Raw genomic sequence first — 26,598 nt, forward strand, 5'->3', positions numbered from 1 at the left:
CCCAAGGATGTCAAATCTCACAACCAGACACCCCCATTTGATGTCAAACCCATTCTTGACCCATTAGAACACCTTGACCATTCAAACAAGGCCTAATAGACCCAAAAACATCAAAATATCAAACAAACCCCTACTTAAGACCCAAAAAAGACAAAGTAGCTTTTAAAAGTTCATCAAATTTACATTTTCTACCACTGATAGCCCCAAATACGAGACTGCAATGTCAGGAACGCCCCAAGCTCCCATTGGACGCACAAAACCCATGAAAACCACCATCAAATCGAATAAAATGTTTCACCAAACAAGAAAGCTTGACTAGGCACCTATTTCTTTGAACAATCATTGCCTATTTCAATGAAAGAACTCTACTCAGTCACAAACATTGTAGCTGAGCGAATTTCAAACCCATCTCCTTCCATTTTCTCTATAAATAGAGTCACAACTCAAGATTGGGGAGGAGGAAGAAAGGGAGAAAAGGAAACCTAAGAGAGGCCCCAGAAAAGGGAAGAATAGGGGAAGAGGGCAGTTATCCAACTTCTATAACTCCTCATCCCCTGCTTTCTAGACCTAACACCAGAAGCATTCAAACCAGCCCCTACCTTGCTCAAGTTCCATTTGAAGTCCTTCCAGTTGCTAAAAAGTTAGTTTCAAGGTTGTACACGAGAGGTAAGCCTCTCACCTCCCATCTCTCTGCTTTAGTTTAGATTCAGATTGCTTAAAATCCTTAAATTCTGGGAAACATGCATTCCTAGCTTCCTCCAAATTAAGAAAAAGAGGTAGAGAGGTGAGGGTCTTAGGGAAACTAGTATCTAAGACCCGATAGCATCACCTCAAATCAATTCTAGGCGGAGTTGCGAACATTTTTGATGGGTATTAGGAGATTTGGTGGAAGCGTGCCATTAACTACTTCAGAACACAAATTTAGAGATTTATAAATTTTTCCAATCCTCACGTAACCTTAAACAATGTAGTACGTGGTGAGGAAGGAGTCGAACCCATAGGGAAGCAAGAATAAAAATTATTATTTTTTGTTCCAAACAAATAAAAAGGAAAATGGATCTACGATTTGCAGAAAATAAGAAAATAAAATTTATTAATGTTGAAATTAAAGGTTTGGAATTAAACAAGACAATAATTAATGTTCAGAAACTAAAGAACACTGAAATCAACAAAAGAAACAAATAAAAGTGATCTGAAATCTGGATCCAGTGGTGGTAGCTGTCCGGGAAGATGATATTCAAGCTTTCTACCTCCTTTCAGCCCTCGAACCCCTCGAGACACCTTAGCCTTGAACCAGATGAATTCAGATATGCAAAATACATAAACAAATAGAAATTAAACCTAAAAGATTGCTGAAATAAAAATAACATAAAAGAAAATGAAGAAAATGAAGAAAATGAAAAGGATGTATGATCAAATCAAGTGGCGGTAGTTGTAGATTGGTTGGACTACTTGCAGGAACCCCTCCTAACAAGATTTGGGCGTCCTTCCCTTCTACAACCCTTGAACTCCTCAATAAACTTTAGCCTTGTGAACAGGGTGAATTGACCAACCCCTTCTCTAGGGCCCCTAGGTTCTTTTAATAGAGAAGGGTGGATATAACTGGGATTAGAGAGAAAGAGTAGGGTGACAATTGGGTTTTTAGAGAAATATAGGTGCCTTGGGGTTGAGAATGGAGGGTTAGGATTATTATAAGATGATCCTCAGGCTGAGAAGAGAAGGAGAGGGCACCCAATATTATGTATGGCTGAGATTTAGGCTCCTAAGATTGGATGGTGGAGATTTAGGCACTTAGGGCTGAAAGGTGGAGATTAAAAGGAGTTGGTGACACCCTAGAGTGAATGGCTAAGATAGAGAGTGAAATATAGGGCTGAGATCTAGTGGCTAAAGGCTGAATGGTGGGGATTAAAAGTTATGTGGTGCCCTAGGGTTAGAATGCTAAAGAGAGGGTGGCCTAGAATGGAGGGTGGAGATTAAAAGGAATGAAAGGTGAGGAGTTAGTAGTTAGGGGCGATTAGGGTTTGTTAGAGGTGAAAAGAATGAGCGGGAAGGCACCCTAGGTTTTGCTAAGGAGAGAGGAGTATGCTAATACAGTAGGAGGGGCGCCATTTTGGGTTTAACAGATAGGAGGTGCCCTCCTGTGCTCAATTTTTCATAAAAACACCCATTCTCTCAGTTAGAATTCACACCAGCTTCCCAAAAATTATATTTCAGCCCAAAAACTTCCCCAGTTATCCTAGGATTTGTATAGGGACCCTCAAAGGTCACAATATTGAATTTAACTGGGAAAATGACACATTTTAACTATTCTAAAGCCTAGGTAACCCTAAAATGATGCCCATTAAGGCATCAAAATACAGAGTTATCACACCCCCAACTTGATCATTGCTAGTCCCTTAGCAATGCAGCCTTAAAATTATAAGTAAAAAAGATCATTCCCATTGCAAGATCGTCCTTAACAAAATCAGCCAAGTATCCTGATTCTAGAATTCTCAAACTGTTTATAAATCAGTATTGGGTTTAAGGGGTAAAACCATCATGCTTTGAGCATTATAAAAATTCAATTTAAAAATATTATATACCCTTTCATTTGTAAACTCTCTCGATAAGCTGAGATTGATTTTTAAAATCAGGCAGGTATTCTTCTTATCATTTCTGACATTGGATTTCTACTCCTAAACTTGATATGCACACACATTTTGTTGCTTCCTTCCACTGTTTGACATGAACCTCGACACTTGACTTAGGTGAAGAGACCCAGTTACTAAGTGTTAGGTAAGTGTCTCTGGCCTTATCTTTCCCGTTTAATGCTAGTCTCGACACTTAACTTAAGTGAAGAGACCCGATTAATAAGTCTAGGGGGTCCAATGACCTTTTATTCTTTTTATTTTTTAAAACTCTATTCAGGGTAGTCCACTGTCTCTAACAATTTGAAGAATTTCTGTCTAATTTCTCAATGTTTCTATTCTTATCTTTACAGGGGAAAACTTGAGAGTATTTTCAATTTCTTAATAGTTTCGATAATATTCAAATAAGACCAATTTAACACCTGTCACTTGCAACCAATTTCTACAAAATTTAATATTCTTTTATCAGTTTCCTCAACTTTTCTATTCGGGAATCTCTTTTAATGAAAAAAAGATTTTAATTTTTTCAATGAAATTTTAATTCTATAAATTTAAAGGCTTAGATTCTCAATTTTTTTTTCAAAATTTTCTCTCTTATCTCACCCCCCAACTTAAATGCCATTGTCCCCAATGGCATAACTAGATTGATGCAAAAGGCTCTTGGGCCAAAGGGAACAATCAAGAGGGTTTTTCCCAAGGGGTTCAAGGTCTACCAACTGGTCTCGAATCAAGAAAAAAAGTCAAAAACTCTAATTCCTAAAAACAACTATTTTGGGTTGCCTCCCAACTAGCGCTAAGTTTAACGTCTTCATCTAGACGCAATTGGATCACTCAGACTAAATGTCTCAACTCTACTCTCAAATACTCCTTATATGTATGGTTTAAGCCTTTGACCATTGACCTTGAACATGGTTCCATTCTTAGGATCAACTATTCTAACCGCACCATGCTCGAATACTTTATCAACAACAAATGGCCCATCTCATCTAGACTTTAATTTTCCTGAAAACAACCGCAGCATGGAATTAAAGAGCCAAACTTTTTTATCAGGTTCAAATATTTTTCTTGAAATATTTTTATCATGGAATGCTTTCATTTTGGCTTTATAAATGTGAGAGCTTTCATAAGCTTTAATGCGAAGTTCTCCTAGCTCACTTAATTGCATTGCCCGGTGGGATCCTACTAAGGTTAGGTCAAAATTAAACTTTTTGATGGCCCGATACGGCTGATGCTCTAATTCTACAAGAAGATGACAAGCTTTGCCGAAGACTAACTTATAAGGAGGCATTCCAATGGGAGTTTTATATGTCGTCCGATAAGCCCAAAGTACATCGTCCAATTTGTTGGGCCAATCTTTTCGGTTAGGCCTAATGGATTTTTGTAGAATACTCTTAATATCCTGATTGGGAACTTTCATTTGACCATTCGTTTGGGGATTGTAGGGGGTTGCTATCTTATGAGCGATTTCGTATTTGTAGAGCAAAGCACAGAATTGCGCATTAGTAAAATGTGACCCCCCATCACTAATGATTGTTCATGAACACCTAAACCTAAAGAAAATGTTCTTTTGAACAAATTTCATTACAACTTTGTGGTCATTGGTCTGAGTTGCTATCACCTCAATCCATTTTGACACATAATCAACTATCACTAGGATGTATTCATGACCGGATGATGGCAAAAACAATTCCATGAACTCAATACCCCAAACATCGAAGATTTCTATAGTTAGAATGGGATTAAGTGGCACCATGTCTCTACGGAACATATTCCCTACAACTTGGCATCTTAGACAATTTTGACTAAAAGCATGGGCATCCTTAAATAAACTTGGCCAATAAAAGGCACTTTGTAGTACTTTGGTCACCGTTTTCTTTGCCAAAAAGTGCGCCCACAAGCAAGAGTGACAAAAATTAAGGATATTTCGGTGTTTAGACTCGGTGACGCATCTTCGGATTACTTGATCCAAATAGATACAGAATAGCTCAAGATCTTCCCATAAATAATATTTGAGCTGTGAGAAGAATCTATTCTTCTCATTCTTGAACCACCCCTCAGGAATTTTACCCACCGCTAAATAGTTGACAATATGAGCAAACTATCGGGGTGTACTATGGGAAACAACCAGGAGGTGTTCATCTGGAAAGGAAAAGTCATGCATAGGCTCGCTCTTTTCAATTTGAATTCTATATAGATGATTAGCTACTACATTTTTGGAGCCCTTTTTATCCTGAATCTCAAGGTCAAATTCTTGCGAAAGAATGATCCATCTGATGAGCCTAGGTTTGGCCTCTTTCTTAGACAACAAATGTCTTAAGGCTGAGTGATCAAAATATATAACAACTTTGGTGCCCAATAGGTATGGGTGAAACTTTTCCATAGCAAATACAACAACTAACAATTCTTTCTCGATAGTGTTGTAATTCAACTGAGCCTCAGATAGGGTGCGGCTAGCATAATATTCTACCACCAGACATTTATCCACCCTTTGTCCCAAAACTTCTCCGATGGCATAGTTAGAGCCATCACGCATAATTTCAAAGGGCAACAACCAGCCAGGAGGTTGAAGAATTAGGGCTTTGGTCAATGCCTTTTTCAAATAATCGAAAGCCTTAAGACAAGCTTCGTTGAAATTAAATGGGACAACCTTCGCCAAAAAATTGCACAGAGGCCTAGAGATCTTGGAAAAGTCCTTAATGAACCTACGATAGAAACTAGCATGTCCAAGAAATGAGCATATTTGCTTGACAAAGGTGGGAGGTGGGAGTTTAGAGATTAGGTCAACTTTTGCCTTATCTACCTCAATCCCTCGTTTGGAAATATGTGACCTAAGACAATACCCTCTTGGACCATGAAGTGACTCTTCTCCCAACTGAGTACCAAATTTCTCTTGATGCATCCTTGAATAACTTTTCATAAGTGTTCGAGACAAGTTTCAAAGGAATCCCCGAAGATAGAGAAATCATCCATAAATATTTTCAGAAAGTCACTTACCATTTCCAAGAAAATTGCCATCATACACCTCTAGAAGGTTGTTGGTGCATTACATAATCCAAATAGCATTCTTCGGAAGGCAAATGTGCCATATGGATAGGTGCAAGTAGTTTTCTCTTGGTCTTAAAGGTAAATGGCTACTTGGTTATACCCAGAATATGCATCTAAGAAGCAAAAATATTTTTGCCCTGCAAGTTTTGAAAGAATGGTAGGATCCATCTACTGGACGCAAAGAAGGTTGCGGAATGGGTGGGCGAATTTCAAAATTTTTCCTACCTTCTTCCAACTGAGAATCATATTCCCTAAATTTAGAATACAATATTCAAGGATCCTACTTGAACCATAATCAAACCAGATCTAAACCAAAAAGAAAATGGAGGAATATACCTAATCCGGAGAAGCAGTATCTCCCAAAGTTGGTGTTCACGCCCAAAGAAGACACCAAGATCCGCTCCTACTAAAAATGACACAGCTGTGGGTGGAACGAACCAGCAGAGTGCATCCTACACACTGGATCCTTCGCAAGAATCCTCTAGAAACTCTAAACACCAAATCTTTTCCAGTCTTTTTTGCAAGACTGATGTCAAGAACTGATTTCTTGACTTCTTTCTTCTTCAAAGATCGAATCTTGTTAGAGAGAGTGGTGACGGCTGTAGGAGAACTCCTGAGACGAAGATGGATGAATTGCTTCTCTTCTCTTTGGAGTGTGAATGAGATCTAATCTCAGTTCGCAGGATGCTTTCTTGCTTTCTCAAAAACCCCTTGATCAAAGTCTAATGTTTTTCTCTTCTCTTAGGGTTTCTCCTCCTTTCTTCTTCATTAAGAAACCTCCTAAATTAGAAGTTATCCCAATCCAAATAAATATTTGGATAGGGGATTATCTTAATTCTATCTGCAGATTAAGTTAGCTTACTCCTGATCTTATCAAGAGGTTACCAGATTCAAATCTGATTTGAATTTGGTCTCCAAGAGTGGATAAGGTTAAAGGCCTAATCCTTTTGCTAACATTAATCTCAGATCCGCCCCATAGATGGGTGATCATATCAGCCCAGCTCGAAATGGGCTTTTGGCCCATTAAGTGTTCAATGCTTAAGTAGTTTCCAATCTGCTGCCCAGTTGGGCTTCTTTGTATGGCTTGGGACCCAAGCATTGATCTACACACTAGCCACATGGGTTTGACCTAACCTTTATTACAAGGCCCAGCCGAATTCACTAAAAAGCTCAGTAAACCCCTGAGCCCATCACATGGACCCTATGGGCCCAACACTTGCATTAAATGGTCCCTGGGCCAAGTCATCTTATAAAAACGTAGGGACTATGGGCAGGTGCAAGATTATCCCATTAGGTACTATCCTAAATGGTCTTACACTTAACATCTCAGCCCTTAATGATCAAGCACTGCCCGACAAGAGATGACCTCTCCCTCGGCTACAAGGAACAGTGCCGCACTCTCCACTCTCATGGATCCTGGGAATTAAAGCCATTTGCAAACATTTTGAAACCGTGCATATACATATATATATTTTAATTTTGCAAAACAAAATTCCAACGATTGAAATCAACTGCCGGCAGTTTGGTTTCCATCAGAGAGAGTGCCTTTGCCTTTCCCGATCATTACCCTTATCCGACAAAGGGGCTGATCCTATCACTATGATCACCCACTCAAATGAATTCTCAGACTGTCCCAACATACCCAGGTTTTGATCCCCGCTAAGGATCTCATTGATTGGCATATCAAAGACAGCCTGATCCGACACCTAGTGAAGTATCATAATCGAGTCTAGGGGTTAGGTGTAACTTTCCAGTTTTGCCCATCTGTCTCCAAGGTTCAGGGCAATACTAGAAATCTGGTCCGGCTCAAGGATTCGAGTAATCCCATACTGCATGTGCCTTGGGTCTTACCCTGGTGGCCGAGACAGGCCATCCCAACACTTGGTGGCACACCAGTATCAGCCTTGGTAGGATAAATCTCCCCAGACTTATCCAATGGCTGTGAACATTTAAAACTAACACAAGTCTCTATAAGTTTCAGTTTTAGGGTCTTACACAGAATTATACCAAACAATATGAATCAAACATGAACTTTATTTATTTACACTAAATGTCAAAAGTCCATCAAATCGGATTGAAGCTAAGGGCATACAAAACTGTCTAACAAGTTTTTCCAAAATCTGGTTAATAAAGGGCAGAGGGAAGTGGTTTTTTTTCGTGACTGCATTGAGTTTCCTGAAATCGACGCATACTCACCATCCCGTGGTAAGCTGGATGGGGATCACTTCACCTTGATCATTGGTGACCACGGTGAGCCCACCCTTCTTAGGCACCACTTGCATAGGACTTACCCAACTGCTATATGAAATTAGGTAGATATTACCCGCTTCCAACCACTTGATCTTGATTACTTCTTGCTTGACCACTTCTCTCATATTTAGGTTTAACTGCCTTTGCATTTCCCTACTTGGTTTGGCGCCCTCCTCCGTATAAATGGCACCCCTATACTCTTTTAAGACATCAAGCAATTTCAGTTTCTCTTGTAATGGGGTTAAATCGACTGTTATAATTACCAGTACTGTTTGGTTGGGTCCTAGAAACACATACTTAAGGGAGTCCAGCAAGGGTTTTAATTCTAGTTGTGGAGGAAACTCAAGAGAAGGCACAGGTGGTTCACTCTTTAGCTCTGGGAAAGGTTCAATAGTATGCCAAGACCGTAATGGATGTGGAGACTTCGCTAAAACATTAGCTTCCTTCGTCGGGTCATCCGCTAGGATCGGACCATTTTCTCTGAGGTTTTTATTTACATTTATTCTACAACAATTCTGGTCTGGGTAGGCAGAAGAACTTCCAGACTCATACCAGCCTTCAAACTTTTCTCCACTTTCAAGAGCTGAAATTTTCTCCAGCATTTTCTAAGTGTTGGACATTAGAAGTCATAAGGTGTTGGGGAAGACCTAGGGGTTCGGTTCTGGGGTTAACAACCAGCTTACTAAGCATTGAATCATTCTCCCACTACAGGTTAGCTTCCATGAGCTGAATTACTTGGCTCTCTAATCTTAGGATTGATTGTTGTTGAGCTAAGACCAGCTGTTGGAGTTGTAGAAACATATCATCAGGTAAATCGGTTTGATAGGGTTGAGGATAGGGTTGACATGGCAGATCCAGTTGAGGCCCAAGGTAATCATTATACTCATAGTGAGTCTGGGCTTCAAGCCATTGAGAGTGCACATCTAGCAAGGTGGTTTCTTGGGCTTGGGCCCCATAAGCGAAGTTGGGCTGATTTTCCCACCCAAGGTTATATGGGCGAAAGAATGGGTTAGCATTGGGTTGGAAAAATCCATTAGCTACATGTACTTGCTTCGGAATGATTGGTTGACATGGGCCCGCCACAGGGCACTAGTTAACATGATGGGCTGGGCTTGCACAGATGGAACATGTTGGGTAGGGTAACAAGGTTGGGTATGAGCCAATTTGTTGACGAAATGCAAGGACTTGATCAAGTCTTTGGGTCATCCCATTAATCTTATCCAATTGTTGAGACACATGGTACCAATCTATCTGTGGCTCAGGTTGGAAGTAATTTCTCATTCCACAAACTCCGACCGTTGAAGTCATTTTATTTTGTTTTAAAGTTTTTTTCTTTTTTTCTGAAATTTGAAATTTAAATTCAAATTTAGATTTTGAAATTTAAATTCAAAATTGAATTTTTAAATTTTTTATTTTCTCTTCTTCTTTTTCTTTTTTTTTTTAAATGCAAGCAATTCAAACACACGACCTATGGGCTGAACTAAGGTTTCCTAAACTAGTGGTTCAACCAATGTGAATCCTCTTAGGTTCACTTGGAATTACACCACTCCCTTTGGTTAGCCAAGTAAAAGGTGGGGATGTGGGAGGCTCCCCTTGCTCTCGCAAGTACCTAATTAAGTAACCACAAAACCTGCTTAGGCTTAGTCATTTAACCTCTTTCCTTAGACACCAACATTCGGTTAGGGAAAGTAATCACAAGCTTCCCTAAAATTCAGCACACTTTTGAACCAAATGTGTGGAGCCCCCTAAAGGATCTTGCTATCCAAATTTTAAATTAAGGCTTAGGTTGAGTCGCACGTGAAAGGGTGGTGGATTTTGGGCCAAGGAAGGGTGATGAAATCCCCACCTTATCTTATTTAAATTTAATGAAAAAAAACAAAATAAATGCAACTAACTACAATGCATGAACTATCTCTAATATGTAATTCAGCAATAAAATAAAATATAAAACAAACTAATTAAGCAAAAGGAGCAATTAAAAATGAAAAACCCTAACACATTAACAACTAACAAAATAATTTCAGCAATTAAATAATCCTATACGATGCATGATTTAGAACATATCAAGCCTAAATGTTGGAATGCAAATGCAAAAAATTTAAAATATTAATTAAATCTTTTCATTTTTTTATTTTTTTGTTTATATTTGTTTTTTATTTTTTTTATTTTTTTTGAAATTTAAATTCAAATTCAAATTCGAATTAAAATTCAAATTTGAACTTTAAAATCAAATTTGAAATTTTGAATAATCTTCTAATCAACAATTCATTAATCAATTAAATAATTAATTAATTAAAGGGCAATTAAATAAAGCAACAAATAATTATAGAAAACTGAAAATAAAAAGATTAATTACGCTAAAAAAATAATTAACAACTACAAAAATAAATACTAACAAGGGAAATCGTTACTCTAAAGATTAAACAGAAAATAACAAAAAAGAATATGCGACATTAAATAAAAAAAAATGAAGTGAGTTTCTAATCAGAAAATAAAAAAAAAGAACCTAACAATCCTAAATAAAAGTCTACTTCATTCAAGATATTAAAACAAAGAAAAAATTAGATCTAAGAACAAAACAAAAAATAATACTAAAAAAAATAAATTGGATCTATCAAAAAAATAATTAATTAAGAATTCGAAAACCCAATTTTACCAAAAACAATTCAAAAAAAAACAAGAATAAATTGGGACGACTACACCTGAATTGTAATCCCAATTTCTCTTCTCTTCTCATTTCTTCTTCAACAGTCCGGCAATGCTCCGGTACCCCACCTTTTGCTATTACGTCTTTCAAAATAAAAAAGAAACAAAAATTAAAACGAGATTACAGATCAAGTAATCAAACGAAAATAAAAAAATAATGAAACAGATCCGGACAAAGCAAATAAAATTTTTTCCCCGTTGCTTCCCCGACAACAGCACCAAAAACATGGTGTTGATGGAAGCGTGTTGTTAACCATTTTGAAACATCAATTTAGAGATTTATAAATTTTTCCAATCGTCACATAACCTTAAACAACGTAGTACGTGGTGAGGAAGGGGTCAAACCCATAGGGAAGCAAGAATAAAAGTTATTTTTTTTGTTCTGGACAAATAAAAAGGAAACTGGATCTAGGATTTGCAGAAAATAAGAAAATAAAATTTATTAATGCTGAAATTAAAGGTTCGTAATTAAACAAGACAATAATTAATGTTCAAAAATTAAAGAACACTAAAATCAACAAAAGAAATAAATAAAAGTGATCCAAAATTCGGATCCAACCATGGTAGCTATCCAGGAAGATGAAATATAAACTTTCTCCCTCCGTTCAGTCCTCGAACCCCTCGAGACACCTTAGCTTGAACCGGACGAATTCAAATCTGCAAAACACACAAACGAACAGAAATTACATCTAAAAGATTGCTAAAATAAAAATAACATAAAAGAAAATGAAGAAAATGAAAAGGATGTATGATCAAATCTAGTAGCGGTAGTTGCAGATTGGCTGGACTATTTGTAGGAACCTTAGCCTCCTAACAAGATCTGGGCATCCTTCCTTTCTACAACCCTTGAACTCCTCAAGAAATCTTAGCCTTGTGAACAAGCTGAATTGACCAACCCCCTCTCCAAGGCCCCTAGGTCCTTTTAATAGAGAAGGGTGGACATAACTGGGATTAGAGAGAAAGAGGGGGTGGCAGCTGAGTTTCTATAGAAATATGGGTGCCCTGGGGTTGAGAATGGAGGGTTAGGATTGTTATAAGATGATCTTAAGGTTGAGAAGAGGAGAGGGCGCCCAATATTATGTATGGCTGAGATTTGGACTCCTAATATTGGATGGTGTAGATTTAGGCACTTAGGGCTGAAAGGTGGAGATTAAAAGGAGTGGGTTGCACCCTAGAGTGAATGGCTGAGATAGAGAGTGAAATATAGGGCTGAGATCTATTGGCTAAAGGCTGAATGGTGGGGATTAGAAGTTATGTGGCACCCTAGGGTTAGAATGCTAAAGAAAGGGTGGCCTAGAATGGAGTGTAGAGATTAAAAGGAATGGAAGGTGAGGATTTATTAGTTGGAGGCGGATAGGGTTTGTTAGAGGTGAAAAGAATGAGTGGGGAGGCGCCCTAGGATTTGCCAAGGAGAGGGGAGTATGCTAATATAGTAGGAGGGGCGCCATTCTGGGTTTAGCATATAGGAAGTGCCCTCTTGTGCTCACTTGTTCATAGTAATACCCCCTTTCTCAACTGGAATTCACACCAACTTCCCAAAAACTGCATTTCAGTCCTGAAACTTCCCTAATTTTCCTAGGATTTGCATAGGGACCCTCAGATGTCACAATATTAAATTTAATTGGGAAAAGGGCACATTTTGACAATTCTAAGGCCTAGGTAACCCTAAAATGATGCCCGTTAAGGCATCAAAATAAAGAGTTATCAACAATCACCCAAAGCCATTCCGATTCCGAAATCGCACCTAAAGCTTCACCCATAATCATACCTTTGTTGAAATCGCAACCAAGGTCTCACCCGAAACACTTCTTCAAAATCGCACCATATTTCATCTAAATCACAACCTCAAAGTCCAAAAACACACTTCCTTTCAACTTTATCGCAACCCAGAAATCCATAATCGCACTTCCTTTCAACTTTATCGCAACCCAGAAATCCAAAATTGCACTTCCTTTCAACTTTACCACAACCTAAAAGTCCAAAATCACATTTCCTTTCAACCTTATTGATGTGTGGCTCATTGTGACACTAGCAAGTGCACTAGCCGTTCAAGTAATAAAGTAGTGAGTGAAGTATCGTTCCCACGAGGATTTAGGAAACAATTACCAATACTAAATTGAGCACTTCTTATCTGATCAACAAATGAATCAAAACTTTAATGAAAGCTAAAAAAAATCCTAAATTAAAATCTATCTAAATCATTGGCCCAATTGCCTTCAATTCAGGTTAGAAGAGTAAGCAGTAAATGTCAATCTCAGAATTCAGCAATCTATCAATTTGGATTATTCGAATAAATCATGATTGAGCCTTGGTTTGGTGAAACCCCAAGGTCATGAACAGCCTCTCTCAAGCGCATGTTCATCCTATGCATGAGTGACGGTTCTTCTATCTCTAGCAAGAATCTAATCCCCATGCATGCATTTCTTCAAACACTTCTAAGGCATCAATTCAAATCTGAATTGATCACCAACTGAATTGTGCAAGTTATCTCTAACCTTGCACTCAATTCAGTTCTTGAATAGTAGATTTGAATTTCTAGAGTCTCTCTCAAGCACTCTAGGAATTCCAAGCTGTAGATTAATTCGCCCAATCTGAAAATTGCAGATCTGAATTATCTTTCAAGCAATTCAGATCTTGCAATCTCAGATCTAAGAATTCAGATCTGAGTTTTGAAGGTTAGTTGGCCGAATTAATCTACAATCACACCCTTATTCAAGAAACTTCAAGTACAATGCATGACCATTTGAATGAATAAAAAAGAATTAGATTGCTGAACTGAAATTTTACAAGCTGAAATACATCAAGGAAGAATGGAAACAAGGAGAAAGAAGAAAGAAAATATAACAAAGAAACTGAATTCAAATCAAAAGAGAATGAAACTACAAATGATTTATTACAAAAGATCTTTGAATCACAAACCCTCAATTTGAACTCACCTTCTTCTTCTAGCTTGCTTGTCTTGAACTTCCTTCAGCCCTTCTTCTTCTTTTTCCTTGCGCCTAGCCTTCTTCTCTTCTCTTCTCTCAAGGTGGCCGAACCTCTAAGAGTGGGAGAGCCTTCCTCTCAAGCAATTGAACACTTTTCTCCCCTCCTAGAGGCCTCCTTATATAGTTTTTCAAGGGGGTTCTTGCCCCTTCTTGAAGTCTCTAGAATTGGGTGTATTACACCCCTCATGAACCTTCTAGAGTGCTCCCTCCTTCTCTTCAAGAAACATCTAGGAGTTGCCGCCCCTAGCTCCCTTTGGGCTGCTATTTGGGCTACAACCTAGCTTGCTTTTGAGCTCAAGTGAGCTACACTCTAGGCTGTTATTTGGGCTAAAAATGGGCTGGGCCGAAATTTCCTTCTTGCTAGGCTTCTTCCTTTGGATTTTCCAAAGAGTTTCACTTGCTCTTATGGCTGGGCCGGGCTGAACTTGATAAATTTTGGGTTTTCTTTTCTTGCTTTTGCCTTCTTTTTGTTGATTTGGCTCCCCCTGAAATCTTTCTTGCAATCAAGCTAAATTAAGGCAAAAATTAATAAAACCAGCATAAAAATCCATGCTAAAGTCCTCAAAAATTATAGATAAATTGTAAGTTCATCAAATACCCCCACACTTAAGCTTTTGCTTGTCCTCAAGAAAAGACATCAGCCATAAACTTAACATTCCCCCCTTCTGTTCACACCATTTACCTGGTGAACTTTTTAAGATAAAAATGCATTGAGTAGTCGGGGAACTTTTGTAAGTGCTCAACTCTTATTCTTGTAAATTACCATTTAAGATATGTATCAGATCCAAGGAAAGGAGAATATGAATTTCATCATAGTCTAGCCTTCACTCCTAATTCATATATAAATCAACTCCTTAATTGTCAAGGTTAATAATCAAATTTCACTAAGTTTCACATCTGTAACTAAATCTTAATGAGAGTTCAACTTTAGAGTGCCCCTTTGAACCTCAGCTATCACCACAATTTCTTAATTCTAGGGGTTAGTGCATCTTATGCTCCATCTCACTCTTTTCTTTTTTTTTTTTTTTTTCGGTGTGAGTGCATTTTATGCTCCATCTCACACACTTTTCTCTCTTTTTTTTTTTTTTTTTTTTGGTGTGAGTGCATCTTATGCTCCTTCTCACACTGGTCACTTTCTTGAGGTAGGTAAATAGGACTCATGTTCTAAGCTGCTAGTTTTACTATTCAGCTCAGAATAGCGGAGTCAATTTGGACTTTTGTCCTTCTTTGCAATTATTGAACCTCAAGAATCAGCACTTCAGATGTGCACTAGCTCTCTTGACCATTAACCATGAAATCAAGGGCTTCCATACACATGAAGATAGTTAGGGCTAGTCATGCTGAAAAGCATATTCAGCTCCCCTTTTCTCATGCATATATCAAATTGGGTCATTCACAAGAATAAAAACTTAACAAGTACATCAGTCTCCCTCAACTCATTGAATTCCTTCTTAAAAAAATCATCGAATAAATAGTAATGAACTTGAGGGGTTCCAGTCTTTTTTGGTTATGTCATTGCCTGCATATGTGTGTTGGGGTGCATGGTTTCAGCCCCCATACCCTAGCCTCGGGCTCACTCCCCTACACTTAAGATGAACATTGTCCTCAATGTTCGTAGTGTTAGGCAGTAACAATAAAGCTAGCAAGAGAAATTCCAAGTAAAGAGAAGGGTGTATAGAGGACTTCCTGAAGATTAATTTCCAGATATGCAAGAGTTCTTTTGGTGGGAGCCTCTTCTGCTAGAATTTACTTGCAAGAGAGATCAAGAGCTTTGTTCTAACTAAAAATAATTTAAACCAAATAATAAAACGACTACTATACACAATTCCAAACAATGTAAATAATTTAACCAGTCTGTAATACACAACAGAAACTTACAAGGCCAAGAAGTTTGAATTCTATCTAACAAAAAATAAATAAATAAATAAATTTAAAAAAAACAAGATCAAAAGCCAATAAAAATATCTCTTGGAATCTGATATGCAAGTGATAAACAAGTGATTTACAAGATTGAAACTAGCCTAGAAGTCTAAGAGTTCTTGAAATCAGCACACTACCAAAGTTATTTGATTTTTTTTTTTTTTTTTTTTTGTTGTGTGCTCAGATCTACATTAGAATTTCAGAAATGTAAGTGAATGTATGCAGATCTGATCCACACTAATAATTTTGCTAATTAGAAAGACATAGCTCCATTACTGAAACTAAACCAACATTCAAGTGTGAAGTAGATGTTCAATGGAAAAGAGAGCTAGCTAAATCAGCAATGGAGTTTATTACACACTATTCTAAACATAAATGAACATAAGTAAACAAATCTAAAATCTACTGTAAACAGATCTACAATCATTGCTGAATTTATGATCTTTAAGCTGCTCTTCAAGTTCTAACCAAAAAAAAAAAAAAAAAAAAATCAGATTTGAAAACTTAACTTTTGAGAACAGTCACTTACAAAAACTCCAAACCTAATATCAATAAGTAGGTCTAAAATCTGTTGTAGTTAGGTCTGAAATAAGTTTGATCCCAAGAGCTTAAGACTTCTCTTTCAAGTCCCAACTTAAATGTCTTGTATGCCTCAATTGATTGCAGAGACCTGAAATCAGATCTGCAATTTTATAATGAAAGCAGCCTTGATTCAGATCTGAATACCATTACATCAAAAATATGAAGCTCTTTTTGGACCTCACAAACATCAGTCCTAATCCAATACAACCAATTCAGATTGGGTGCAAGTGATTTAAAAGATAACAAAACATCAAGTTCACAAAAATTTCAGATTATGTACTTATACTGCCTCTGATTCTCATGCACTTCAGAACTGATTTTACCACTCATGGCTTAAATTTTCATCAATGAGGCAAGTCTGATGCATCAAATTGTGAATTGGGTGCTGTCACTACCCGAATTCACATCAAAATAGAGTGGGTTCAGGTCTGAGTTTAGATGAACTCAGATCTGAACCTAGCAGAATGCAGTCCTGCAACCGGCTGAACACAGATCTGAACTTCAAATCTGAGTTTTAGATTTGAAAACTCACATGCTATTTTTTCATTGTTTTCTTTTTCTTTTCTTTTTCTATTTTTCTTTTCTTTTTTTTTAGGAAGAAAACTAAAACAAAATACAGCAATGCAACCAAAATCTTTTTGGATGAGTGCAGGTCTGATTGATGAATGCAATTCAGATCTGAACTCATTTAAAATTTTTTTTTTTCGGATGAGTGCTGTAGTTCTGCTATAGCAGATCTGAGTGCCGAATGCAACTCAGATCTACAACACTCATGATTTTGTGATTTTTTTCTTTTAGAGGGTAATAACTTCAAGATAGAAAGCAAAACAGGTCTCCTTTTATTAAAATTAAACTGAAACAAGGAAAATAAAGTAATCTACTAAAGAGAAAAGAAGCATAACTACAGTAATACAACAGTTGCATTCAAAGCAAAATTGAAAAATTAAGCAAATTAAACCAACTATGAATGCAATGCTGAAGAACTACATCTGAAGAACTACATCTACCAGCTACACTAAATCAGCAATCAAATATGAAGTAGATCATCAATGGGAAAGAGAGCTAACTAGATCAGCAGTGGAGTTTCATGCTAATTGCTGTACTGTAGCAGCCTTGCTACAGCTCTAAATGCTAGTGGAATGCACTGCTGCTTTTATTGAATATGTGAGGCATCACAATTATTCAATCCAAACACACATCCTCAGCAAATTTAGATTGGGTACAAGTGGGTAAAGCCAAGAATTCAGTCCACCCAAAATTCATAGTATGCTCTGTATCAGTTCAGTCCTCACATCATATCAACTGTATTTCAGATTTGAATTTCTCTCATTCTTTGCTATCCATTCACCCTTGAGGCAGGTTGGATGTATCATAGGGTGGATTGGGGTAGTGATGGCACCCAATTCACCTCAAACTTGCATCGGTTCAGATCTGAGTTCAGAGGAATTCAGATCTGAACTGAGCAGATCTATAACAGCAGAATTCAGATCTGAACTCAAGTCTGAGTTTGGATCTGAATTCTCAATTGCCTTACCTTCAGTTATTGCTACCACATTGTTTTTGGGGAATAGCAGAAGTGCCCTAGGGTGAATTGGGGTGGTGATGACACCCAATTCCCCTCAAAATTGCATCAGTTCAGATCTGAACTCAAATCTGAATTCTGATCCGAATTCTCAATTGCTCCTCTTGTTGTTCAAAATATCTCTTTTTTTTTTTCATTTTATATATATATATATTTTTCTTTTTGTAATGGAAAAAGAAATAAAATTCTGAAACACAAGCAATTCTTTTCGGCTGAGTGCTGCAGATCTGAAATCTGCTGATCTGAGTGTCGAATGCAACGCAGATCTGCAACACTCATGTTTTTGTGAATTTTTTCTTTTTTTTTTTTCTTTTTGAAGGGAACAACACCAAGATTGAATAGAAATCAAATATGCCTTTATTAAAATGAAACTGAAACCAGAAAAAGAAAGTAATCTACTTAAGAAAGAAGAAACATAACTACAGTAGTACAGCAGTTGCATTCAAAGCTAAAATGTAAAGTTAAGCAAATTAAACCAACTATGAATGCAATGCTGAATGATACCAGATTAAGAATGCTCAATGTTTCCTAATATTGCTTCTATAAATCCCTGGCAACGGCGCCAAAAACTTGATGTCTGACTCATTGTGACACTAGCAAGTGCACTAGCCGTTCAAGTAATAAAGTAGTGAGTGAAGTATCGTTCCCACGAGGATTTAGGAAACAATTACCAATACTAAATTGAGCACTTCTTATCTGATCAACAAATGAATCAAAACTTTAATGAAAGCTAAAAAAAATCCTAAATTAAAATCTATCTAAATCATTGGCCCAATTGCCTTCAATTCAGGTTAGAAGAGTAAGCAGTAAATGTCAATCTCAGAATTCAGCAATCTATCAATTTGGATTATTCGAATAAATCATGATTGAGCCTTGGTTTGGTGAAACCCCAAGGTCATGAACAGCCTCTCTCAAGCGCATGTTCATCCTATGCATGAGTGACGGTTCTTCTATCTCTAGCAAGAATCTAATCCCCATGCATGCATTTCTTCAAACACTTCTAAGGCATCAATTCAAATCTGAATTGATCACCAACTGAATTGTGCAAGTTATCTCTAACATTGCACTCAATTCAGTTCTTGAATAGTAGATCTGAATTCCTAGAGTCTCTCTCAAGCACTCTAGGAATTCCAAGCTGTAGATTAATTCGCCCAATCTGAAAATTGCAGATCTGAATTCTCTTTCAAGCAATTCAGATCTTGCAATCTCAGATCTAAGAATTCAGATCTGAGTTTTGAAGGTTAGTTGGCCGAATTAATCTACAATCACACCCTTATTCAAGAAACTTCAAGTACAATGCATGACCATTTGAATGAATAAAAAAGAATTAGATTGCTGAACTGAAATTTTACAAGCTGAAATACATCAAGAAAGAATGGAAACAAGGAGAAAGAAGAAAGAAAATATAACAAAGAAACTGAATTCAAATCAAAAGAGAATGAAACTACAAATGATTTATTACAAAAGATCTTTAAATCACAAACCCTCAATTTGAACTCACCTTCTTCTTCTAGCTTGCTTGTCTTGAACTTCCTTCAGCCCTTCTTCTTCTTCTTCCTTGCGCCTAGCCTTCTTCTCTTCTCTTCTCTCAAGGTGGCCGAACCTCTAAGAGTGGGAGAGCCTTCCTCTCAAGCAATTGAACACTTTTCTCCCCTCCTAGAGGCCTCCTTATATAGTTTTTCAAGGGGGTTCTTGCCCCTTCTTGAAGTCTCTAGAATTGGGTGTATTACACCCCTCATGAACCTTCTAGAGTGCTCCCTCCTTCTCTTCAAGAAACATCTAGGAGTTGCCGCCCCTAGCTCCCTTTGGGCTGCTATTTGGGCTACAACCTAGCTTGCTTTTGAGCTCAAGTGAGCTACACTCTAGGCTGTTATTTGGGCTAAAAATGGGCTGGGCCGAAATTTCCTTCTTGCTAGGCTTCTTCCTTTGGATTTTCCAAAGAGTTTCACTTGCTCTTATGGCTGGGCCGGGCTGAACTTGATAAATTTTGGGTTTTCTTTTCTTGCTTTTGCCTTCGTTTTGTTGATTTGGCTCCCCCTGAAATCTTTCTTGCAATCAAGCTAAATTAAGGCAAAAATTAATAAAACCGGCATAAAAATCCATGCTAAAGTCCTCAAAAATTATAGATAAATTGTAAGTTCATCACTTATCGCAACCCAGAAATCTTGAATCACGCTTCCTTTCAACCTTACCACAACCCAGAGGTCAAAAACCGCACTTCCTTTCAACCATATCACAACCCAGAAATCCAAAATCGTGCTCCCTTTCAACCATATTGCAACCCAGAAGTCCAAAATTGCACTTCCTTTCAACCATATCGCAACCCAAAAATCCAAAATCGCATTCCCTTTCAACCTTACTGCAACACAGAAATCCAAAATTGCACTTCCTTTCAACCTTATCACAACCCAGAAATTCAAAATCACACTCCCTTTCAACCTTATCGCAACCTAGAAGTCCAAAATCTCACTTCCTTTTGACCTTATCGCAACCCAAAAATCCAAAATCACGTTTCCTTTCAACCTTACCACAACCCAGAAGCTCATCGCACCCTCAATTCAACTTCATCGCAACCCATAGGTTCACCGCAACTCAACCCAACCTCATTGCAACCCATAGGTTCATCGCAACTCAACCCAACCTCATCGCAATTCATAGGCTCATCGCAACTCAACCCAACCTCATCGCAATCCATAGGCTCATCGCAACTCAACATTAACCTATTAGATAGTTTTTTATGCCCTTAGCTTCAATAAAAAATGATGTACTTTATGAGTTTATTATAAATGAACAAAAGTGCATATTTGATTCATGTTCCCTTGGTATGTTTCTATGTATTACCCTTAAATTGGACACTTAATGAGACTCATGTTAGTTTAGAATGTTCATAGCTAGTGGGTCGGTCTGGGGAGACCTATCCTTACAAGGCTGACACTGTGGCACCACCAAGTCGGTTGGGGTGGCTTGTCTCAGCTACCGGGGTGAGACCTTAGGCACATACAGTGTAGGATTAATTGAATCTTTGAACTGGACCAGATTTTCAGTATTGCCCTGGACCTTGGAGATTGATGGGCAAAACTGGAAAGTTACACCCGACCCCTAGACTCGATTATGATACTGCACTAGGTGGCGAATTGGGTTGTCTTTGATGTACCAATCAGTGAGATCCTTAGCGAGGGTCAAAACCTGGGTATGTTGGGACAGTTTGAGAATTCATCTGAGTGGGTGATCATAGTGATAGGATCAGCCCCTTTGTCAGACAAAGGTAATGATCGGGGATGCACTCTCACTGATGGAAACCAAGACTATCGGCAGTCGATTTCAATCATTGAGATTTATTTTGCAAAATATATTTTATATGAGATATAAAAGTATATAAAGTATGGTTTCGAAATGATTTGCAAAAGGTTTTAATTCCTAGGATCCATATAAGCAGAGAGTGCAATACTGTTCCTTGCAACCGAGGGAGAGGTCCTCTCTTGTCGGGCAGTATATTATCATTATGGGCTGAGAGTTTAAGTGTAAGACCATTGAGGATAATACCTGATTGGCTAATCTTGCATCTGCCCACAGTCCTTGGGTGTTACAAGGTGGCTTGGCCCAGGGACCACTTAGGGTAAGTGTTGGGCCCATAGAGCCCATCTAATGGGTTTTTAGAGGGTGTACTATCCATAACAGTGTATTCAGCCAAGCCTTGTAACAAAGGCTGGGTTGAACCCATGTGGCTGATGTGTAGATCAATGTTTGGGTCCCACGCTATACAAGGAAGCCCAACTGGGTAGCAGTTTGGAAGACTAAATGAATACATAACCTTAAATGGGCCTTAAGCCCATTTCAAACTGGGCTAATTTGATTAGTCACTCAAGGGGTGAATTCTGAGATGGATCAGCTGATAGGATTGGGCCCAGACCCTATCCACTTAGAGAGTCCAAGATCTAAATGAGATTTAGATCTAGAAACCTCCTAATTAGATTAGGAGATGGCTGATCTAATCTGCAGATAAGATAAGGGTTATCCCTTATCACTTAAAGGGACTTCTAATCCAAATATGATTTGGGTTAGCAACTCCTAATGGGATTAGAAGCTGATCCCTTTAAGTCTATAAAAGGACGAGGGGGTGGCAGCCTTTAGACATGCAAGCTACACATCTTTGTCTTTAGAGCTAAGATTACTAGAAGAGAGAATTCTGCACCCTGCAAATACTCTCTTGCCGCCTCCTTCCTACAGCCGCCGCATACAGCAGTTCGATCTCCAGTTCTTGGGAGAAATCATGATTTGATCTTGATACCAATCTTTTGGAGAAAAGATTGGTGGGAGTTGTATTCACAAGCCGTCCAGTTGATTGTTGTGAAGGGTCAAGTTCTTTTGGAAGAACACTACTGATTCTGCTCCACCCTGCATTGTATCATCTTCAGTGGGAGTAGATTTTGGATCCTTCCTTGGGTGTGAACACCTCCATTGGGAGATACTACTTCTCTGTATCAGGTATTATCCCTCCCTACTCCTTTTGGTTCAGATCTGGTTCAGTTTATGGTTCAAGAATGATCCTTGAAAATATGATTTTCTAAATGGGGAATTCGATTCCTAGTTGAAGGGAGAGAAAAATTTTTGAAATTCGCCCCCTTATTCCGCAATCTTTGGGTGTCTATGTGATGGATTTACTATCCCTTCATATCCCAACTCAGAAGCTCAAAGTCGCAACTCAACCCAACCTCATCGCAATCCATAGGCTCATCGCAACTCAACATTATCCCAACTCAGAAGCTCAAAGTCGCAACGTAAGACCTACCCGCCGCACTGTATTTCAGTCTTATCACACCTAATTGCACCTGTCTACCCTTCCCATGCCTAGTTATCGCATCGCAACCCTTGTCATAGAGCACTGAATGTCTATCACAACTAGCCTTCAGTATAGCAAAAAATATCATAAAGTTCTTGTCTGCCAAGCCCCATTGTTTTTTTTTTTGGTTTTTTTTCCTTTTTTTCTTTTTGTTTTTTTTGGGTTTTTTTTCACCCCTTCTTTTTCTCTAGTAATCTCTCAAAATTTGTAGTTTTTGCTTTCTCTATAACTGAATGTGTTTAGATTAGTTTTGGGTAGTAGTAAATTGAATTTGTTCCTTGTTCTTTAGTTAAAAAGCATCAAGAGAACTTAGCGTCTATTAGATCCCCAAATGTGGCCACCTAGATACTTGTAGGATTTTAAACATGTGGCTGCATTCTCCCCTTGTTTTTTTTTGCTTTCCTATTCATTTTTCTTGCATGCTTGAACACTCATAATTCACACACTCTCATGTAAATAAAATTAGAATCTCATTTTACCTATTAGGGGAAGGATAGTAGGTGTTTGCCTCTTAGACTTTGGTCCTCAAAAAATCCACCAAAACCTTCAAACTAGCCACCAATCAAAGAAGCCCATTTTCCAAATGCAAGATAAAAACAATCAAAACCAACTGAAAAAAATCAAAATCAGATCTATAAGTTTCATATAAGATTCAAACTACAATAATAAAAAATATTAAGGATATGAAATCTGGGAATTAAGATCAAAATCAAAACTATAATTATCAGAATCTAAAACTCTCATCTAAAATGACCATCTTTTGACTCTAGGCTTTTGTATACTCTATAAACTCAACTCTTGAAAGGTAGCATAAAACGACCATTTTGACCCCTTTCATTATTTGTCCCATGGTCTGGCCAAATAGATGCATGACTCTATGAGCCTAGCTCTTGAGAAATAGCATCAAAAATCCTTTTTTTACCCCTTTCATCATTTGTCCTGTGTCCATCTCTTGACCAAATAGATGCATGACTTTATGAGTTCAACTCTTGAAAAGTTTCATTAAAATTATCATTTGTCTTGTGTTCTATGTCCATTTTCTACCCATTCTAAGTATTCAAACTCTAAAAAGATTTGGTAGATATATATGGTAAAGGGTCTAACCCTCCCTTGACTAATATCAAAGGATGCTTCATTCCCTCATCTGAACTTAGGCCAAGTAGATGTTTGGCTCTATGAGTTATTCTTGAGAAATAACATCTAAAGGCCACATGTACCTCTGTACCTTTAAAACTCTGAGATGTCAAGTAGGTACACGCATGGTGTAGGGATTGATAGTTCCTTAGCCAGTATCGTAAAGCCATTCTCATGATCATTCATAAACTTTCGATCTCAAATATCTTTCTTGCTCTTCTCCAAACTGAGTAGATGTTTGACCCAATGAGTTTGCTCTTGGGGAGCAACAACAAAAGCATTGTTGTTTCAAAAGTGTGGTACAAAAACTAATTACTCTTGACATTTCTTCAAGCCTTGACCTTTTCAAAAACCCAAGAATATTTCTAAACTAGAACTTGGTCCTAATTACAACACTAGTTATCGAAGTCCCAAAATTAATAATAAAACAAGGAAAAAGAACAAATGTACCAAATAGCATCAAATCCCAATATCTAACTCATAATAAAAATCTATCTATCAAGTCAACAAAAATAAAAGAAAGGTCCATTGTCAAACCATGAGATTCTATTCTAAGGATTATCAAATAAAGTCTCTTTATCAAATCCTAACTCACATAATTTCAAGTCAATTGCAAAAATAAACATTCCACAAACTTGAGAAAAACACTAAAGTCCATGAATGTTCTTCCAAATCTTAATTGAATTCTTCAAACCCCAAAAGATTTTTCAAAATTTCTTTAAACATTGTATTTGTGTTCCAACTTCAAGTTCAATCTTAGTTTTACTTTCGATTTTAATTTTCGATAGAGGTCCACTAGTTTAAGACATCCTCCTTGCATGAGCTAGTTTAGTTGACCATAGATTCTTTCATTCTTGTACATCCTTGTTAGGTTCCCTTGACCCACTCCAAGGAAACTATCATATCCAATCACTACACATCTAGCTTTCTTAGGACTCCTTCAATTAGTAGCCATTGTAGAATTGACAACCCTTGCACTTCACACCAAGTCTATTACCTCAATCTCATCCCTAGCACCCTACACCCTCACAAGTCATGTCTAACCTCGACCTGTTCTTGCTTAGGATCCAATATCTAGTTAGCCAAGTCATAGTAGCCTCAATAGCTCTAGATGCATACTAGGGGCAGGTCGGTTTGGTTGTGCTTTTCCATTGTTTTTGCCCGCACTTCATCATTTTCATGAGCATATCGCATGTCATCTCATGCTTAATCCCTAGAACTAATCCTTAGCCCACATGTTAGATGCCTGCAACCTAGATTGGTACCATTACAGAACCAACAACATAGGCCCTTTAGACAACCAACTTTAAAACATCAATGCAAATCAAACAAAAGTTCAAATCCCTCTTAAACTAAAAAGAGCCCATTTAGGATCATCGTAGAGTAAGCCTCTCATCAACGTCCCACTGAAGAACATATGAGCATCCCAACCAAAAAATATAATCAAGTGACCTCATCATAACCTAAACCTTCCTAACAATGTTAAAACCCCAAAATTCCACAAGTATAATGGATCTAGTTGTCTCAGAGCTCACATCCTCCTTTATTGTTCAAGACATGTTGTAGCTTGGATCTAAGAGCCTAAAAAGAGCTGCTTTAGATTGGCATACCCAGCTTGACCTAGACACTTAGAGGACATGGGGAAAATTGGCAGAACAATTCATCAAGAGTTTTGTTCATCTAGAGCACCTTAGGATGACATAGGACAAACTTTCCTGGTGCATGCATCGAATAGGGAGTTAAGCATGAGAAAATCTGCCTAGCATAAACAAATCCACTAGTTGAGATCAAAAATCTGACTATAGTTGCCACCATACATCAACCTTTCTTTTCAACACAGAAATGATGAACTTTAACTAATCCCTTCAAAAGTAATGTGAAGAGATGATTCGCTTCCCTACCTTCGCAGCTAACACCTTTATCACCTAAGCAAATTCCCAATTCCCTACCAAAGAGCTCCAAGGACTAGGGCATTCAACAAACAATCGCACAGTTCTCAAAGTCAACATCCAATACCAGAGAATGTCCCTTAAAACATAACTAAAATATGTAATCAAATCTGTAACATTTTCAAGAACTATGACAAGTCTAATCCCTCACAAGGGGTACGTAGGCAACCTGGGCATTAGCACTTCGGTACGACTCGGATAATCCAATAAAAATAAAACATTAGGACTTTCAAATAAAAACCTTAGGACCCTCAAATACACCTAAAACCCTAGGTTATCCACCCAGACACCCTCTAGGTACCAACCCAAGTAGTCTAGAAATTGCTTGCATCATCTTTGCATTCATTCCATGCAAGTTTGTATCCCATCTAAAGTCTAATGCTCTTAGCAGGAAAGATGACCTCACCTACCAAATATTAGGTCAAAATCTAACAAGAGATCGAAGAACTTCAAAAAGCAATGAACCTATTAACCTTCAAAGTTGATTGGCTAATCTCCCGCATAGGGGCAACACCACCAGATTTTAATCCCACACCACTGCCCCAACCATCCAAGAAAGAGGTAAAGAAGTTCAGTCCGCTACCTTCCCAACCTTCCCAACTTTTGCCCATCTTGGTCGAGAAAGGATACCTTCATTTACTACCTTGGGAGCCTCCTGTGGATCCAAAGAATTTTAACCAAAAGGCTTACTGTGCCTACCATAAAGGACCAGGACATGAGACCAATGATCGTTGGTAATTGAAATGTGCAATCCAATGCCTCATTGACGATGGCCAATACAACCCTAGGGCTCAAGCTTATGGACATATTGCCATCTAAAGCACATTTGCACCAAACTTTGTTTTTCTTTGTGCCTTAAAGCTCAATGTACTTAGTTTTTACTTAATAGAATCTTACTTTTCGCCTTTTACCAATCTATGTTTGTCCCCCAATGCTTACTCCCAACAAAACAATGAATTCAACTATGCCTAATTTA

General features: G+C 37.8%; 1 pseudogene; it reads right to left on the reverse strand.

The window, feature by feature from the left end:
* Positions 1 to 4,725: 4,725 nt before the first annotated feature.
* Positions 4,726 to 26,598, reverse strand: part of LOC148860888 (uncharacterized) — a 100,274-nt pseudogene continuing 78,401 nt past the window's right edge.

Source organism: Nelumbo lutea, chromosome 4, assembly GCF_056320005.1.
Source record: "Nelumbo lutea isolate HS-2025 chromosome 4, American lotus-T2T, whole genome shotgun sequence".
Classification (NCBI taxonomy): domain Eukaryota; kingdom Viridiplantae; phylum Streptophyta; class Magnoliopsida; order Proteales; family Nelumbonaceae; genus Nelumbo; species Nelumbo lutea.